Raw genomic sequence first — 19,319 nt, 5'->3', positions numbered from 1 at the left:
AACTTTTCTGGTGGGGAGTCCGTCACATGCTTTTCTTCATGGAGATGTTATGGCTTTGTCTGGAATGTTTTCACAGTATAGTCTTAAACCTTTCTATATTCATGGAGAACAAACCAGACCAATTTACAGGTAAGATCTGTGGAGAGAGAACCCCTTTCACAGTCAGATTTTTGAGCTATGAAACCACTTATAATTTGATAAATGCAAGGTAGATCTATATAATGTCATATTGTGGAACATTCTAAGCAGAGCAATGACATACCTATACAAACAAGAAGGCAACCGACCACCAATCAACAAGTTACACAGAACACCTTTAATATAAACCATGTTAAATAAAGATAATTTGTGATTAATTAAACTAAAACTCTTCTGATTGGAAAGAGAAGGATGTCTGTGGCCGTCTTTTTAAATGTTTAATGTTTCAACCTGCCTTAGGACCATGAAAGAAATAGAGCTCATGTGCTAACTCGTTTATGTTTATGTTAAAGCTGCTTGCTGATACTGTCCTATTTTAAATTAATAAATAAAAATATAATAAAAATCAGTAGTTCTGTTTGTCTGAGGAATAATAGAGGAATATAACAGAACATTACATATTAATAGAGATGTAGTAATAAACGAAATATCGTATCGGCAAAAGTCTCACAATAACATTGTGGGACATCACAGTATATTAAATTACAAGTCTCTTTGCTTAAATTAATAGTGGTGATGATTTTAATGTCTTTCATTGTGATTTTAATGTGATTTCTTATTTTGTAAAACTCTTTGAATTATTTGTGTATGAATTGTGTCATACAAATAAACTTGCCTTCCCTTGTTATGGTGCAGCAACAGCTAAAAACAGAGGGAACTACATAGACCATGATTCTTTGGTGTTGTTAGTGCAAACTGCATGAATAAATAATGTTATGAAGCACTTAATAATCTTAATATTTATCTTAATCTTCATATTATAACAGTACCAAAGATTTTTCAAGGATTTTTTCCATATTTTTAAATGGAAAATTGGCTTATTCACACTTTTGTTTGTCTCCACAAAATATCGTAATAAACATCGTGAGATGCATATCGTGACAATATCGTATCAAGGGATTTTGATATTGTTATATCCCTACATACTAATTATACAATTTAACAATCAATACATTTTAATCAATATTTTTATTATAGCAACAATGTAAAATGTTTTGCACAGTTCACAGCCTTGAACCATTGTTAAATGATGAGGTTCTTTACAAATATCTATTCGTCTCCACAGTGTAGTATGGAGATCATCATGACATTTCTCAGAGTTAGTTAGTGTTTTCACAGCATCTTTACTGCTGTAAAGTTCGTTCACCAAATCTGCAGAGACTGTTCCCACTGAGAGCTAATGCAATAACTGGGCACAACTACCAGAAATGCTTGAACAAAAACATGAAATAGGAAGCCAATGACTTCAGCTTCAAATTGAGTCTAATGGTCCTGTTTGTAGCATGAAATATGCTTATTTCCATTTCCAGTGTCTCACAAAACCAAAAATCCAAGTTGGGAATATTACGCGGGGCAGTGCCTCTTTATCGAGATTGATGTCCACTTAAATTCAGGCTATGTCAGCCAGCAGCAACCTCGGCCAGACAAGGACAAATAAGGAACGTGAACGGGCCCATCTACGGCTGTTTGCCTGTGAAGAGCTTCACAGGATGAAAAATGGCTTCAGTGTAATTGTGATTCTGTAAAGCATAGCTCATCTGTGGTTCAGTCAAGCAGCTAATGGCACCACAGCAAACAGCGCAGAAATGGAACGGCAAAAACAGACCCAAAAGAGGCATCCCCAGGTTCCACTTTGTCCTGATGAAAACAAGGTCTTAAAACTCACTGCAAATACACTTACAGATACCTTCCCATACAAACCTCTACGAGATGCAGAAAAATAAGAGACATTGCATTTAATGACATATCCAACCTCATACCATTTTGTCAATTATCTCAGTGCACCGAATGGGAAGATATTTCAATGTTCTTTCAGGTAGTCATTGCTGAGAAAAGAGGGTTTCTGCCAGATCTCCATTGTATGTTATACTTGTCTCCCAAACACTTGTGTAGTGTCTTTTTGAGAGCCTCCAGCGCCTTGTTGAGAGCTGTCAAATAACAGGTCATCTAACTGCAGCTGGAAATATCCACAGTGCAGCAGAATACAAAGGGCACATCACCACAAATGCACAGAGCAACAGAGGAAGCTTTCAGGCACACAACACTTGAAAAAGTTAGAAGCATATCATGTACAAGGACATCTTAAAAAAATAAATATTAAAGCAGTCATTCATAAAAATGCAATGAAAATACATCAGGGCAAAGCATTGTGTTGTATTTAAAGCCACAGTTTGTAACTTTTTAGGGTCCTATATTATGTGAAATTGAATCTTGTGAGCTTTAAGACATGGTAGAATGTTGTTACCTCCTCATACATTCCTGGAGATGTGTTTTGTTTCATTCACAAATGTTCCATTTTGTAATGTCATGTAGGGGTAGTTTTCAAGTTAACAGCTACCTTTTACATTTTGTTCAGTAGAGATTGTAAATTCCATGTCTCAGATTATCCAAATGATTCTAATTTAGATTTTGATAGATTTTATAACGTAAGATTTAAACACACATTTTTAAAACACAATGAAGCACCACATTTCCACTCATTTGGATAAATTCAGTCCTGGAATTGCCAATCTCTACTGAACAAAAGATAAAAGGTACCTGTTAAAAAGAAAACTACTGTTTCATCACAAGGTAGAAAGAAGCATTTTGAACTTTGGAGACATATAGGACATTACAATATAGGAGCTTTAACAAGTAGAAGGTCTATGGGACAATGACTTTCTAATCTAGGCATTGTAGTCTCTCTGCCCTGACTCTTCTATAAATAGTGAGTTATTGTGACACAGATTTGCGAAGAGATGTATCTGCCTGGTTGGTTTAGTTTGAACTTAGAGCTGCCACATGTTCCAGAGGAGCACCCCTAAAGACTGTGCAGTGGACACCAATGGTCTCTATATTCTGTATGGCTCAGAGCAAAGACAAGGACACGCCTGGCTGAACCCACATCACCAGAGACAATGCACATCTCTGTTTGCACCAAAACAGAGCGAGAATTCTGGAGGTTGTAATGGCAAAATGTATGATGGGTCTAAGCCTGTCACATTAATTATTATATCAACTTCTATATATGAAAGCTGTAACAATATATTTTGAGACTCAAAAGAATTGGGTAGATTTTTGTTATTTCTGTTGTAATATGTTAAGTTTTGAGCTGTAGAGGGTTGAATAAGTAACTTCTATGGCTAATTATTGCTTCATTCGGCTATTTATTTGTTGTAGCTCAGGCCTATCAGTATAAAGATTCTGTATACTTAAAAAAAAAGTATAAGTAGCATAAATTAGTTTCAGTATTATTGTTTATCGCAGTATATCTCTATAGCAATATATCATACTTCAAAATGTGTTATTGTGACATGCCTAGATGAGTTTCTATAATTATTTATAAGTTGTGATTCATTATCTGGTTTAGGGCTGTACAATTAATCAAAAATTTCAAGATCAATTAGTTCTTATACTTAATGATCATCTTTTTAATCGCAAGGTCCACAGCTAGTCCTCTGTCTGCGAACACAGAGTGCAGACTTTGGAAAAAGAACAATGAATAGTTTTAGTGTTAAATGGCTCTGATAAATAGTCAGTCTTGTTAATTTTTAGGAAATTAAAAGTGAGGGCCATTTGTATAACAAGACAAAATAAAATAATGTTTAAAATCAATACAAAGGAACCAAACGTTATTAATTTCTTTGCGATGTAAGTCAGCCTTAAAGGGCCCATATTACGCTATTTTCTGATCTATGTTAAAATGTGACCTGGAGTTGGGTTTTGTTTCATTCACACAAGTTTAACACACAAAACCTGCATATTTAGGCTGAGTTCTTCTCTCAAACAGAAGATACCCTGTTCCACCTTGAGATGTCATGCAGTAAAAAAGAAAGTGCTCCACTGTGCTTTCAAAGTCACTACTATCATTTGGATAATTTCAGCACTGGAATTGCCCATCTCTACTGAAAAAGGTAAAGGGTAGCTAACTTGAAACCTGCCACTACATGACATCACAAGGTGGAACAGAGCATTTTGAGTCTTAATAAGGATGAAGAATTACTCAGACATGTGAGAATGAAACAAAAGACAACTGTGGGTATGTTTTTGATGAGGTGACAATATTCTACCATGACTAAAAGCTCAATACTGCATAATATAGGACCTTTAATATTTACATTTGGCAACAAGTGTGAAAAGCAATAATTGACATTGTGATTATTGAGAGATAATATATAGTAGACTAACTGCTACTGGCTGCAGTAGCTTCTCCTAAATTGGCATATTAACTTGAAAATTTCACAAATTTCACCAAAATTGTTATTAACTAACAATTTTACAAAGCACCACATTCGCAATGGAGTCAAAGGTAAAATAATAAGAAACTATTTTGAAATACAAAAGACATTATAAAAGATGGCAGTGTGACCTACCATGTAATATCTTGATAATGAACTGTTTTTATGCTCATTTCTACCTTGCTCCAGACATTCTATTTCAGAGTGCGAAAATACTTAGATTGAAGCAAACAAAGTAACAAAAAAATCCTTGGTTGAAATAAAAATAGTATAATCTAAATTGAAAGTGCTTAGAAAGACGTCACCACTTCAAACTAAACTAAGCCTACATAAGAAAATGTCCATACACCTGCTTCTGCACTTAAGCAACGCACTTCCTTAACCTTTAGGCCACAGGTGGTGAAACAAGCTGCACAGATTAGACAGTAAAAACAGCCATTATAAAGCCATTTAACTCTGTGTGTGTCGAGGAATAGCTTTTAGAGGCTGGACTAAATCACCACTCTTCAAACCTATCTGTCTATGCAAACGTCTCACAGTATGGTAAAAAACAGGAGGTAATTTGAAAACCCAAGTTCATTTTCTTCACAATCCTGTCTCCTGTTGTTCGGCTGCTGTATTTCAAATGTTAAATGATGAAAATATGTTGTGGAATGACAAATGAGAAGCAGGGGCACTGGAGGGGCACTGGAGTATGGGTCATTAAGAAAGTCCTTACCATATAATTGAAATCTGTGACAGTGCCCTACTAGGTGATTCATTTAGCACAGAGGGAGTCAAATCAAAGACTATTCCGTGATAAAAACACATAGACTTTATGGGTAGAAGTTACTGTGTGGACATAATGGTCAAATATATCAATAATATTTAGGGGTGTCAAATTATCGCGTTAATTGTGATTAATTAATTACAGTCATATTTAGCGCGTTATGTTTTTTAATCGCGTTAATCTCATTTTTAATCTCTAACTTTAGTGTTTCTGTATGTGAGTTTCTTTATTATAAAACCTGTTTTTATATGTTGTTGGGACAACAACACACACACACACACACACAAAACACATTTATACATTTGCTGGAAACCCACACAAAACGCGCGCAGTAACAGCGTAAGTAAACGTCATGTTAACGTTGGCGGCGTCAGTCGCACAATGGACGAGGTGGAAGAGCCAGTAGAACAGAGGCAGCAGTGCACAGGTAAAAACACATTCGTGTCTTGGAAATTATTCTCCCGACGTGAAATATAAAAGAAAATAACAAATATAATATCGCCTACAACTTAAATGTCACTGGTGAAAACAACCTGCATAGGCTCATGATGTCTGCACTACTGTCCTATAGTGACCTGCCACATGAGGGGACACGCACACAAACACACACACAAACACAAACACACACAAACACACACCTTCATCATCGTCATTAACCTGAGAATGCGCGGACCACGTTTCCTTCCGTAGACACTGCGCGGACATCGCTGTCCTCCCGTGAGCCGCGTGTGGATCGTGTTTTCTCGCGTACGCTGCGTAAACCGAGCTTCCTCCTGTGCGCCTCTAAACCAGAACTAACACCAAGACTAAAACCAGGTCTAAACCAGGACTAAACCAGGACTAAACCAGGACTAAACCAGGACTAAAACCAGAACTAAAACCAGGTCTAAACCAGGTCTAAACCAGGACTAAACCAGGACTAAACCAGGACTAAACCAGAACTAAAACCAGAACTAAAACCAGGACTAACACCAGGACTAACACCAGGACTAAAACCAGGACTTAAAGGACTAAACTAGGACTAAAACCAGTGATCTCATATATAAAGCATTTCTCTATCAATAATATTTTTAATATGGTTAAGGAAAGACTGGACTTTTTATTGTCTTTAAGTAGACAAAAGTTATTATGTTCAGATTTTCTCGTCTTTGCTACTTTACAACAAACAGTTTCTTATTCATGGAGACTTGGGCTCAACAGCCAATTTGGAGAGATTTGTTAAACAATAAATGACTTTATAAAGTCACTTTTTTAAATCTATATTAGTCTTTTGATCTGCCACAATAATGTAATAATGAATTTAAATGAAAATACCTCAAATTGAAGCTTTTCTCAGCAATTTTTAGGTGAGATTAAAATGAGATTAATTAGATTAATTAATTACAGATCATAATTAATTAATCTCTCATTTTTTTTAATCGCATGACAGCACTAATAATATTATAACAAATAAACAAAGAATTCCTTTGTACTGAACATATAGTTTATTAAGAACGATTCAGGCTTAGTAACTCCTTAATCAATGTCCTAACTTCTAACCCTAACCTCTTAAATTAGTCACTAAGCCTGAATCATTCTTAAAGCAAATCTATTATGCAAAATTGACTTTTTGGAGATTTTAACAATGTTATAGTTGTTTTTCCTTCTCATTTCCCCTCTCAAAGCTGTATATGGAGTGACTCGTGCATGTTTGAACAATCTTTAGTCACTTATTTTCAAGACGTCATACCGCCAATCAATCCCTGCTCATCGCCACTGGCACACGCCCACTGCTCTGTACTTACTTGATTTTCTTCATCGATGATACGCGTAGGATTCGGCTGTGTTGTTTAGGCATTTTGTTACAAATAAAAAAATTCTGCTTCTCGCTAACGTGATGCAGCTATCCATTGGAGGTGGAGACAACTTCACAGCCCCTTGTTGTGATGACATTTGCAGTGATGTCTCTTCCGATTGTACACTGAACTTGCTTTTAGATGAATATTGAGATTTATTCATGTTCAAATTATAACATAATAATCCCTGGGTGTCGTAGATTAGAGCTATACAGCAGGCTCGAACACAATATGCCCTCTTTAAGAAACATTTTTATATGAATTACGTTTGTTTACTCTTCATTAAGGCCAATTAAGGTATAGTTATAAAGTGGCATAAAAATCTGTTCCTTTTCAACACAATAACTATGATATTTTAACATGCTCCTTGACAATACAAACAAACAAATAAATGTCATGAATGAAAAGTTATGTGAAAAAAAACGCATCCATAATGACAAAAACTTGAAAGAAATCAGTTAAATCACGGCTTTTTGTTCTATATCAAGTGTCAAATCAAATATAAACTGCATTAAGTTTTTAAGATGTCAGCATAGTGACTGAGATTGTGTCTTATATTACAGATGGTGTCATTAAAAACTTCAAATACAATCCTTTATTCCAACATTTTTTAAAATAACAGTCATTTTGAGAATAATTCGTTTTTGTGGCTGCTCGAGGCTAAATCAATACTGGTCATTATTCTCGGAGTGATGGCTGTTGGATGGAAGTTGTCTCATACACTATTACATTACATTAGTAGCTCAGAGACGTACGCATGTTAGTTTCCATTTGAACTCCCCAAGCTGCCCACTCATGAGCTGTGTGTCTGCTTTAGTCTTTGTCAAACTGTTGGAAAGTACTGCAAGCTATTTTAAACCTTCACATTTAATTCTATTGGGATACTTTATAAAGAAATGTGGTCACTGGAGCAGCTGTTTCTGTGAAGTCCCATAGTATCTTTATGTCAGGCATGTGATAAAAGGGGGATTTTTTTGTTAGTCTATCCATGGGTTTCAGAATGATAAAAAATAAGGAGCGTTGCCATAGTGATTAACTATGGAGCAGAGTTCAGACTTTGAAGGAAGAAATGTGTGTTTTTGATGTCATTGATTTAAAGTCTTTCTTATGTGCGTGAAATGAAGATTGAAATCCAAAAGTTGTTTTTTTTTCTTTTTTTTTAGATAAATCAAAATGAAACAATCATTATTATTGATACATGACAGATTTTCTGCTAGAATCCCATCTGACAAGGATGAACAGAAGGCAAATGCAGGTTTGATAAATGTGGGCCATTAAGTGTATTCAATCTTATTATCGCAGCAAAACCAACCAACCTGAAAGCTGTAATTGGAACAGGGCCATGATCTTAGTAGACTTCAGTAAGAACAATTTTAATTGTAGTTTTGGTATGAGTAGATATATTTTCACTGGCTTTTAACAGATCAGATGTGGATTTCTTGTTAAAAGTCCTATATTAGACAAAACTGGCCCTTGTGAGCTATAAGACATTAATAAAATGTTATGTTGTTACTTCCTCAAAAAAAGACAACTTGTTTTTAAGCCTGTCTACATCTCCAAAGCTCAAAATGCTCTATTACACCTTGTGATATCATGTAGTAGTAGTTTTCAAGTTAGAAGCTATATTTTACCTTTTTTCAGTAAAGACAAGGCAATTCCAGGGCTAATTATCCAAATAATTCTGCTGAAGGTGTATGGAGTTTTAAAACACAATGGAGCACTTCCTGTATTACCACATGACATCACAAGTTGGAACAGAGTGTTTTCTGTTTGAGAGAAGAACCCAGCCTAAATATATTGGGTTTGTGTAGGAATGTGCATGTGCGAATGAAACAAAACACAACCCCAGGTATGATTGTGATGAGGAAACACCATTATAACATAGATCAGAATGTACCATAATCTGGGCCATAATGTGAGTGACTTGTGCGTTGTTTTCTATATTTTTAATAATTGTATTGCGACTTTGATTGTGATTGCTTTGTCTGTTCAATGTTTGTGCACAGCACTGTAAAGTTTTTAAAGTGCTTTATAAATAGTTGGTCATGAAAATCAATCATGGATAAGAAACATCAAGTCTTTCACCTCAGTGATTTTTTTCTTAGCGGCAAATAACTGTTGAGTGGTAGCTGTCAATCAAAAAAAGGCAACTGTGTGGAAAACTGTGAATGGTTTCTTACATTTTCTGATATTATGCACTCACTGACTAACAGCACATTCCAGCCTCATTTATTTTTTCAGATTTGCAATCGGACCTGGAATAGCACTGCATTAAGTGAACAAACATACACCTATTAAAATGGATAAGGTGGATAGGGTCCTCCGAGGTCACTACTGACATTTAAAATGCATAATATAGACAGAACAGATTGACTGACAGGTAAAATTGGATTTATGGAATTTTACTTCCATCAAGAATGAACCGTTGTAAGGGGGTCAGTGGATATGCTGGTGCTGGTGATAAAACATAGGGCAAATATGAAAAAATAAGAAGGTGCCAATTACCAAGAAAAACAATGATCTCATTAGCAGAAATGCTGTGCAGTACGCCAAATTTACATGTACGAGAGTGAAGAGAAGTGTTTTTATGTGGAAAAAAACAACATGAAAAAGAAAGGACACCAGAGGTAGACAGAGAGGCCAATCTCCCTCATTTTACATTTAAAAGTACGTTAGGTGAAGTGTTAATCTGTCACCATGCAGGTTTTTTTTGCTTTGGATAAAATGCTCCACCGTATGACATAAAACATATCTATCCATATGGAGAAAGTTTTATGAGTTTAATTTTCTATTTAGTTTTCATACAAAAACAGTTTGGACACACTTTTTCATTTTTGGTTCTTTTTTTTTTTTTTTTTTTTTTTGCATTGTAGATTCTCACTAAGGCCTGAAGTATGACTGAACACAGATGTCACATAATAAACTCAAAATAACTTTTTTTTTTTTTTTTTTAATGGCCACCCTTTGCTTTGACCACTGCCTTGCAATCTAAGCAATTTTTGATGCTGACAAGTCACACCAGTGAAGTGAAAACCAGGAGACTTTATCATGAAGCTCAGTGAGAAAGGCCAAAGGTTTACACTGGATCAGATGGTCCAAACGTTTGACTGGTAGTGTATATCTTTGCTTTCAACTTGTGCTGTAGCAGATTTTTACAGTCTAAAAAAATATGAAAAACAAAAGTAGTTAATTTTAAACATTTTACAGTGGTTCAAAGTTATTCTTTACTTACCTTATGGATTCCGAACATCCTAATTATTCGCTGCAATTAATTGATAAGGGCTTTTCACAGCTCTTCGAGATAGTGTGGACTCTTGCTGTGACAGTGAAACTAACAACAACTAGCACAATAACACACAGTTCCTGAAATATCTTGACCTAAAAATATGCTTACACAATATATCTGTACTTGGGCCAAGACAAATTTGGCTACAGGCTCTTTAACTTGATTTTAAAATATTGTCTGATTTTTTAAAATCTGTTTTATATTTTTACATGTTTTTCTCGACATAGGTTTGTACAAGTGGATATAATTCAACGGTGAGACGCAAAGATAAATGAAGGTTCCATCTTAGGTGTCAACTTCCTGTCAACTAAAAAGAAATGATAACAATATGTTGGGTGTAAAATTGCACTGGACAATATTCATCTTGGTTGTGTGACTGTCATTCAAGCTACATGAGCGGAAAAAAATGACAGCCCAATATATAACATCAAACCTGGTGGAAAAAAATAAATAAAATCATACAGCATCAAAAAACATTCTTTATTGTGAGCGTTTCAGATGATTTAGAGTAAACATTGAACCTTATCCTTCAAAGAGGAGATTTATACAAAAAATAAACACTGAGCATCCCAGTAGATAGACAGGTGGAAAAAAATCTTACACTAATTAAAACCTAATCACGACCCTAATATCGTCATGTACCGTTTGTTTTTAATTGCAAGTGCCCAAAGACTAAGTAGCAACCAAATGATTGAAATTCTAGCGTGTAATTTGTTAGCGGTTAAATAAAACATAATGTGATGGGGTGTGGGTTGTAATTGAATGCAGTGAGCCCAGGCTGCGTGCACAAACAGGCCGAGGTCAGCAAAGATGGAGGCATCCAATGGGAGCGCGCGGATTACGAGGCAGCTACTTAGCATGGCCATTTAATCAACTGTATGATTTATTCAGAATGGGTTGAGTTTGTGTAGTGTTTAGCCAGATCGGGTTGTGACGTTTGATCTTTCTGAAACTAATCAGTGTTGGGAGTAACGCGGAACAAAAGTAACAAATGAATGTAATGGAATGATTTTTGCTGTTACGCAGTAATGTACGGCATTAAAGAAAAAAAAGGTATTATTTTACTCGGTATAAATGCCATGTAATGCACGCTACACTGCATTTTTAACTTGGATTAAAGTGGTGTTTTTTTTTTTCTTCATACAAATTCGCTAAAATCACCCCGAGATCAGCAGCAGTGAAATGTCCAACCAGATCAGAACAGATACATAACATCATTGTGAAACCATGTGTGAATCCTCGTGTGTGCGGTGTCAGTGTGACTCTGAGCTGCTCCGTCAGATCAGAACCACCAAACATCAGCAACGCTACAGCAACAGCCAATAAAACAGAGCGTCGGGGGCAGACGGTGCGACGGACCCAAAAGCGCAAGATACGAAAGTGAAAATAATTATTACTCACCCCCTGTAGTTGTGATACCACATCACCTTCCACTGGATGTGTGGTAATGTGTGAAGAGCTAACTGAGCGTCATGAGCTACATTTAGAATTCAAGCCAAACCCATATTTCCAGTTATTTAGGTGAGAGTAATTTAAGTTAAAGTAATGCAATAGTACTGTAATGCCTTAAATTTTACATACAGTAATATTGTAATGTAACGAATTACTTTGAAATGGCAGTAACAAGTAATAAATAACACATTACAGTTTTGAAGTAACTTGTCCAACACTGGAAGTAACAGGGTGATGATAGTTTACATACATGCGTACCATATGTGAGAGGATGAAACTGGGTGATTTGTTACTAATAATCTGGTTGTCATTGATGTTTGAAAGACTAAATAACCATCATAAAGTTATTTAAAGCGGACCTCTAATGTAAAATTTACTTTTCAGAATTTTTAAGCTTGTATAGTTGTTTACCCTCCCTATTTACTCACCCGGAGTTGTATTAGAAGCGATTCGCTCAGTTTTCAAGACGCCATTTTGCCGATCAACTCCCATTTAAATACATTTAAAAACACATCTGAATGGTTGCCCCCCCCCGACCCTGATGTCCCTGTTCTTTTGGTTGTTTTGTTGTGATTTGTTGATATGCCCCTTTGCTGCTGCACTAATATAACTAGTTCTGTATTCTAGTGTTCACATAGTGGGTGTAATGTTTACGTGGTGGTTGTCATAGGGTGGGTGATCTACACTATTATGCCCTTTTAAAATACTATGCTGTTTGTATGATGCTCTAAAGTAATTTTGTTGTTATTTTATATGACAATGACGATAAAGGAACTGAACTGAATTGAATTTTCTCATACACCCACTCCTAATGTGCAGTTACTTTGTTCTCCTTTTTTTTTTTGGCACGAATGAACAATGAAAAAAAATCTGTAACTCGCTAGTGTGACGTGCAGCTATCCAAAAACTTCACTGCTTCTTTATGGCATCAGCTCCCATTGAGCACCACTGTTTGTTAACACAGACGTCAGTGGCCTTGACTCTTTATTAAGTTGCTTTAGATGAATATTTGGATTTAAAATGTTCAAATCATAACATAATGATCCATGGGTGTCAAAGATTATAACTATATAGCAGAAACAAGCACAACGGAAAACTATGTAGACTCCAGATTTGATTTTGGCTTGACAAAATTCAGCCATCAGTAACTTTATTCACATGGAAAAATCTAAAAAATATTGTAAACTCTTGTGTTTTTGTTTGTTTAATTGGTTATTTCAATTAAAAGAAACCAGTTGGGTACATTTGCACACATACAAAAATTATGCTATGTCTTGTTCAAACATATTAATATGCAATTGGCTAAAATCTCAAGTATCATTCAGTCCAAGTACAACATTGATTAAAACTATTGAAGCCAGTGCTATCAGGTGATTAGTCAGTTTTATGCTTTGCCTTTCAAAACCCGGGGCTCTGGAATAAAGAATGACAGTACAAAAGAAGAAATGTGATAATCAAGTCAATAAATTGACAAAAGAGACACCCAAGGCAAATCAGTCCCGGTGAGCATGTTTCATTAGTTCCTTCCAGGACATTTTAAATCTGTTTTAGTGGAAAGTCACATAATATTGCAGCAGCTTTCTCCACAAACATCTGTCCACTCTCCTGCATCACTGGTAAATGAAGGTGAGGCCTTGATATTTTTTGTGATCTGAGCGCATTTTCTTTTTTTGGCGGGAGCTCTTTAATCAGAGGGTGTGACTTCCTGTGAGTGGAAGTACAGCGGGTGCTCTCTGAGAGGGACTTGTGGGGAAAATCGTTACTATCAAGGCCACAGACTCCAGCTTTAAAGGATTTCTCTCTCCATGCCTGAATCACTTTTTGTCACCAATATCTCACCGCCTCTGGTCAGTGGAGCAGTCACATGACCAAATGAATCCAGAGTAGAAAAGTCCTGAGAGCTATTTATAGATGATGACACTTGAGCGCGATGGTTTCCGTCTAGCACTCATTTACAGTTTGTATGCGATAAACACATTAGTGCAATAAGCCATGATTCATATCTGGATAATAGCCTCCACAGAGCCACACATTACACTAATCTTCCCCTGCAGAACATAAAAGAGCTCTTGTGACAATTTAACACAGCCAACAGAGTCAATACCTTTTCTGTGCTTAGACCTTAAGCTAATTGAAAATCTTTCTTCTCATAATGAGCGGGAAATGTCACATGCCCACAGATATAGAAATGGCATTTAATCTGCACCCAGGGACAATCCAATTGACAAGAGCAATGAAGACAGAGGAGAGGCTGAAGCCAGATTAATAGGGAAATGAGCACAGGAGCCCAATTTATGATAATCCACAATATACAAAGGCTATGGTACGATATGTTACAGAACAGTGCCGTCCCCTACCTCACAATATAACCACCACATTAGGCCATAAAAATAGACCGCAGTTTATTGTAACAACAACCAAAATATTGTGATATCGTATCATCAAAAGTCTCACAATAACATCATGGGTCATCACAATACTTAACTTGAAGTAATAGTTATGGTGCTGCAATTAAAAAAAGGTAAAAAGGCAGAGGGAACTACTTAGACCATGATGCTTTGGTCTGTTTTTGTGCTCACTACATGGAGAGATAACTGTTATAAGCACTATTATATCTTTGTTCTTTGGAGTATGATTAAAACCAAAGTCTTGTGAAGACATTTTAAAAGGAAAAATAAATATACCGAGAGATGCATAATGTGAAATTATCGTACCGAGAGATTTTGCTATCATTACGCACCCACAATTTATTTCTGTATGTAGAGTCTTCACCAGCAGAGCAAAATCCCTGTCTTTTCACTCCCAAATGTTTTCTAGCAAGTCAAAACAGCAAATCAAAATAAAATAAAAGTCAGAATGAAAAGTCAGATGTTTTATTGAGGGTACAAGTACTTTTGATCTTGAAAATGATACTCAAAGTTCTTCACAGTGGGGCTGTCGGCTCTTACTCTTAGTTATCGGTCAATGGAGTTTTAGGCAACCACAATTTGTATTAGCTCATTTATTTTATTTTGATTAAGGACTTATATTAAACAACAGCAAGAAAGGAAATGCATGAAGTGAACTATTTGAAGATTTGGTAGTGAAAGCTTTAATCTGCCTTTTTACATACAACTATAAATACACTGTCTTAGTACTTTACTGTAAATAGTTGTTTTTTTCATTTTTTTTTTGCATGAACTCCTGTGCAGTTGTAGTCTTGTAAATGGTCTAGGTCAGACACATGGTCAGGCACTTTTCTAGCCAACTAACAGCTCTACTTCTAGGATGGAGTTACTGTATCAGCTTAGACAAACAGTTTTGGATTTCTTAGCAGGGATTCTGTGACCCCAGTAGTTAGTGAGGACTCCGTGGAGAGACATTATAATATTACAAAGTGATGCATATTCAGATGTGACTCTAACTATTGAATAAACAGAGTGAACATTGTAACAGCAGGGCTCTTAATTGACTTTGTTGATTAAACGTTGAGCAAAGGATTTGACATGTGCTGTTTTGCTCCCCATTAACACAAAGCCTTGTAATGTAAAAGAACAACAGGGTTCGTTTTTACAGTTGACAATGTTGAGGGGCATTAACACGGTTGTAATTATCATTTAAACCTGATCAGATTAAGCTATTGCTAGACAGTTCACTAAATATTCATTCTCCATCATATCCTTCACTGACCTCTCCGAATGAAGCTTCTGTATTAGTGTGGGTGGGAATTTTTTGCAGAATTCTTCAAAGATCATTGCTCATCATTATGTGTATTTATGATAACGGTCTAACAAATAAGTCAACCATCTATGATATGGTTTCTAGCAGGTTAGCTTTGCCTCCATTTTGAGAATCTCCTGTGGAGTTGAGAAAAAGACTTTTAGGTGAATACTTTCAGCTGATAAAAGTTTCAGAATATTTTGAGTTATTGTGCAGAGAGAAACATGTTTTGCTGAAAAAGTATGTGAGGTGAATGGAGCGCTGTTTACTATTGTTTGACACCTGGGGTTAAGCTCCCAATTGCAAAATACAAGCGTGGAATATGAAAACAAGCAACAACTGTGTAAAGTGTTGAGTGTATGAGGAGTGGAGTATTCTGAGGTGACTGAAGTTCACTAATGCGTGTTTACATGGCCCAACTGTGCGCTTTTAAGGGAAAGTGCTTCTATGTACAACATGCTGACACCGGTCAGTCTTGCCCTTTCTCTTGCCGCAGTGCAGCTTGTATGCCCTCCAAGAGCCGGCCCTGCCGCCATGACGTCTCCACTTCAGACAAAAACCTAAAAATGTATGATTCACCAGCCAAACAGGCATGATTAATATGCAGTCTTTATGATTACATGGTTACAGTTGTTATTAGCATAACAAAACATACCAAAACACTGAAACAAGGAATATATTTCTTTGCTTTTCCTGTATTTGTAAAAAAAAAAAAAAATCAATCATTTGTTTTTTTTTCCACGTGCGAGTCCCTGTTTTTACCACAGAGACTCAACAGTGCAGCCCAAAGCCGTTTGCTGATTTTTACCCCCTTTAAGCTCTTTGTTTTGGTTCGCTGGTCCATTTGGTCCCATTGGTCTGAGCCGCCCAGCCCTGAGCCCACCCTCTTCCAGCAAAAAATACTTTTTATGACTTGCTGAAGGACAAAAAGGTCACTATATATTACTAATGCCAAAAAAGTTGTCCAACGGGGGCCCATTAGCGTTTGGTAATGTAATTTTATTAGGCTTTGGAAAATGACTGAAGCAGTTCTGTTTGAGTGCTCGGAGGTCAGTGGGGGTGGTGAAAAAGTGACAATTCAGGTAAATTTTTCAACTGTATAATAACGGTTTCTTGGCATTTGATTCACAAGTCTGGTAGTTAGCACAAAGTTTGCAGGTTTAACACCAAGTACTGTGTACGTGTCAACTTAAGCTTTTCCTAAAGTGATGGAGAAGAGACATGTTTGCCACACCTGCGAAGTAGCTCCAGTTATGATCAACACTATTCAGGAAGTTTAGGTAAAAATAGACTGAATCTGAGAGAATGAAGTGCAGGGCTGTTGCAGTACTCCACAGTAAGGATGCACAGATCTGATACTGGTATCCGATATTGGCGCCAGTACTAAAAAAATAGCTGGACTGGATATCAGCTTCCAAATATTAGCTCAGCTGATATCCTGGTTGAACATATAAATTGATGTAATAAAACTATTTACTGGTTGTATAGTCTGCCCAGAAAGTCTCATAATGTTTGAATTTTTATTTACACAAAACTGTTCTGTGGTTACTGGAGGGATAAATACAGCTCCAGCACATTTGGATCTGTTTTGCTTTATTTTATTTTTGTTTTAAAGGAAATAAATGCTTTTCTCAGTCTTTGCACTGGACTCACATTAGGTATCGACAGATACTTAATGCTATAGTATCAGAATTGGTGTTGGAACTGAAAAAGCATCTCTTCTCCACAGTTGTATCAGCATGTTGATACCTGAGCACAGGGAGTGAGAGCTGCCTCCAAGTAATAAAGCATAAAGTTCATTTTACAGCCAGATTATTTTCTGTCTCAAACTTTTCATATGGAATTATATTCATTACACCACTATTATCACCCCTCAATTATTTTTAAAAGGTCACCGAGAAGTAGGGCTGGGCAATATGGTCATAAAAATGCACTTTTGTTTAATGTCCCGTGCGATCAAATACAGATACTTTTCCCCATCCGCACCTCCTCTTGGTCAACTATCCGGATATTTTTAGTGTCTTCAAAACATAAAAAATAATTTTAAATCATAAAAATACTGTTGTCCCAAAGTTATTCCTCACTTACCTTATGAATTACGAACATCCTAATTATTCATCACAATGAGTTTTCACATTTCACACATTTCACAACTCTCAGACACCAGAACAGAGTTTTGCTGTTACCGTAAAGCTACCAATAACTAGAATGCCAACATGCACTTCCTGAATATCAGACAAAACAGTTTTGGATTTGATGCAGACAGCACGAAGAGGACTTATTCTGACCACAAGAGAAGTTTATTCAATATCTGTACAAACTGAACACATTTTACTCAAACTTTTCTGGTGGAGAGTCCATCAATGCATTTCTTCTTGGAGATGTTATTGCTTCATCTGGAATATTTCATAGTATAACATGAGTCCTTTCTATCTTCATGGAGACCAAACCAGACCAAGTTACAGGTCAGATCTGTGGAGGGACGACCTTGCTTACAGTCACTCTGAGCGGGGATGCCTGTTTTCCTGAGTATTTTTGAGCTATAAAATCACCTGTAATTTAATAAATGCACAGTAGAGATGTTTAAACATTCCAGGCAGAGCGACGTCATATATGTCATAAAAGTCATAAACAGATGACGAACCCTACTCCAGAAGAGTTACACAATATACTTTTAAATCTATGAATCATGATGAAGTCGATATCATGATCTGACTCCAAGAAATTATTATGATTATTATTTTGCATATTTCCCATGACTACCATGATATATAATCAGCAGCCAAGAAATGGAGCTTGTGTTATTACAGCAGCCTGGTCACGCTCTCTCTGTCTACACACATAAAAGACAACCATTTGTATTTAGCAGCAGGAGCTAAGCATGTAGAATCATAATAAAACATTTTTAAACATCTTTAAATCTCGCTTTCATTTGCACTCTTTTGTGTCAGCTCCCGACGCACTCTACACATGTGGCGCCCCCTGCAGCGTTCTTTTGCCCCATTACAAGTCTCCATTTAGCACAGCGGGAGAGCATCGTCCCATGAATAAACTCACGCTGAGAACCGCTCGGCACAAGAACGACAGATAAAACCTGCACTCATCCCCGAGCCCTGGAGAGTGTCAATGGGACTCATGTTGTCAAAATATGAGAAGAGAATCTGAGTCTAAACGCAGCTTTGAAATCCACTCGACACATGCAAGGTAAACATTTTGACCCTACTTCGTTTTCATTTGTCACAACAATCAGCGGCAAACAAAAAAGCAACATGCCAGCGGAGGAATGAACTTCAATGCGTCCTAAATGTCGGAAATGCAATGCTAAACAGACTGCAAATGTAAATGAGGGGAGATGTGAATGTATTTAGGTGCTGTCAGCTATTACCGTTGTCACCCACTCAACACCGACTCTCAGTCTGTCCTTTAAAACCTCTTGTGTCACTTGATATATGGTTGTTAATGCAGAATTTGTACACATTTTGAGTCATCTCAAAGGGCTTTTTACTTGCCTTCACATTTTCACAGCACAGATGAATGCACCAATAAAATTATTACACAGTGCATCTTTAAATTTAACACTAGATGATGCTTTGCCAACCAATTGTACTGCCCTGGATATATTTTAACTGAATTTATTTTTCTCAGCATTAAAATGTAAAACTCACCAACACTTCTACACAGGAGAGAAAGTGCTCATGCTGTATATATTGAAGACAGTTTAAGATATCTACAACTTTAAAGGTACAGTGTATAACTTGGACATGGAAATAGAAAGTGAAAACCATATTTCGGAACATTCTCCATGGAGACAGATGTTTTATGCCATAGTGTGGAATATTATAACTAAAGGAACAAGATTTCCA

At 36.4% G+C, this 19,319-nt stretch overlaps 1 protein-coding gene across 1 annotated transcript in view; it reads right to left on the bottom strand.

Annotated features, from left to right (window-relative positions):
- The window catches only part of gpc6b (glypican 6b), a 113,189-nt gene that overhangs the window by 35,803 nt on the left and 58,067 nt on the right, over positions 1 to 19,319 (bottom strand). The window lies entirely within an intron of this gene.

The sequence above is a fragment of the Boleophthalmus pectinirostris genome, unplaced genomic scaffold, assembly GCF_026225935.1.
Source record: "Boleophthalmus pectinirostris isolate CB_2022bp ecotype Guang Dong unplaced genomic scaffold, ASM2622593v1 HiC_scaffold_1, whole genome shotgun sequence".
NCBI classification, from domain to species: Eukaryota; Metazoa; Chordata; class Actinopteri; order Gobiiformes; family Gobiidae; genus Boleophthalmus; species Boleophthalmus pectinirostris.
The sequence above is the reverse complement of the archived record's forward strand: the minus strand, read 5'-3'. Positions and strand labels throughout refer to the sequence as shown.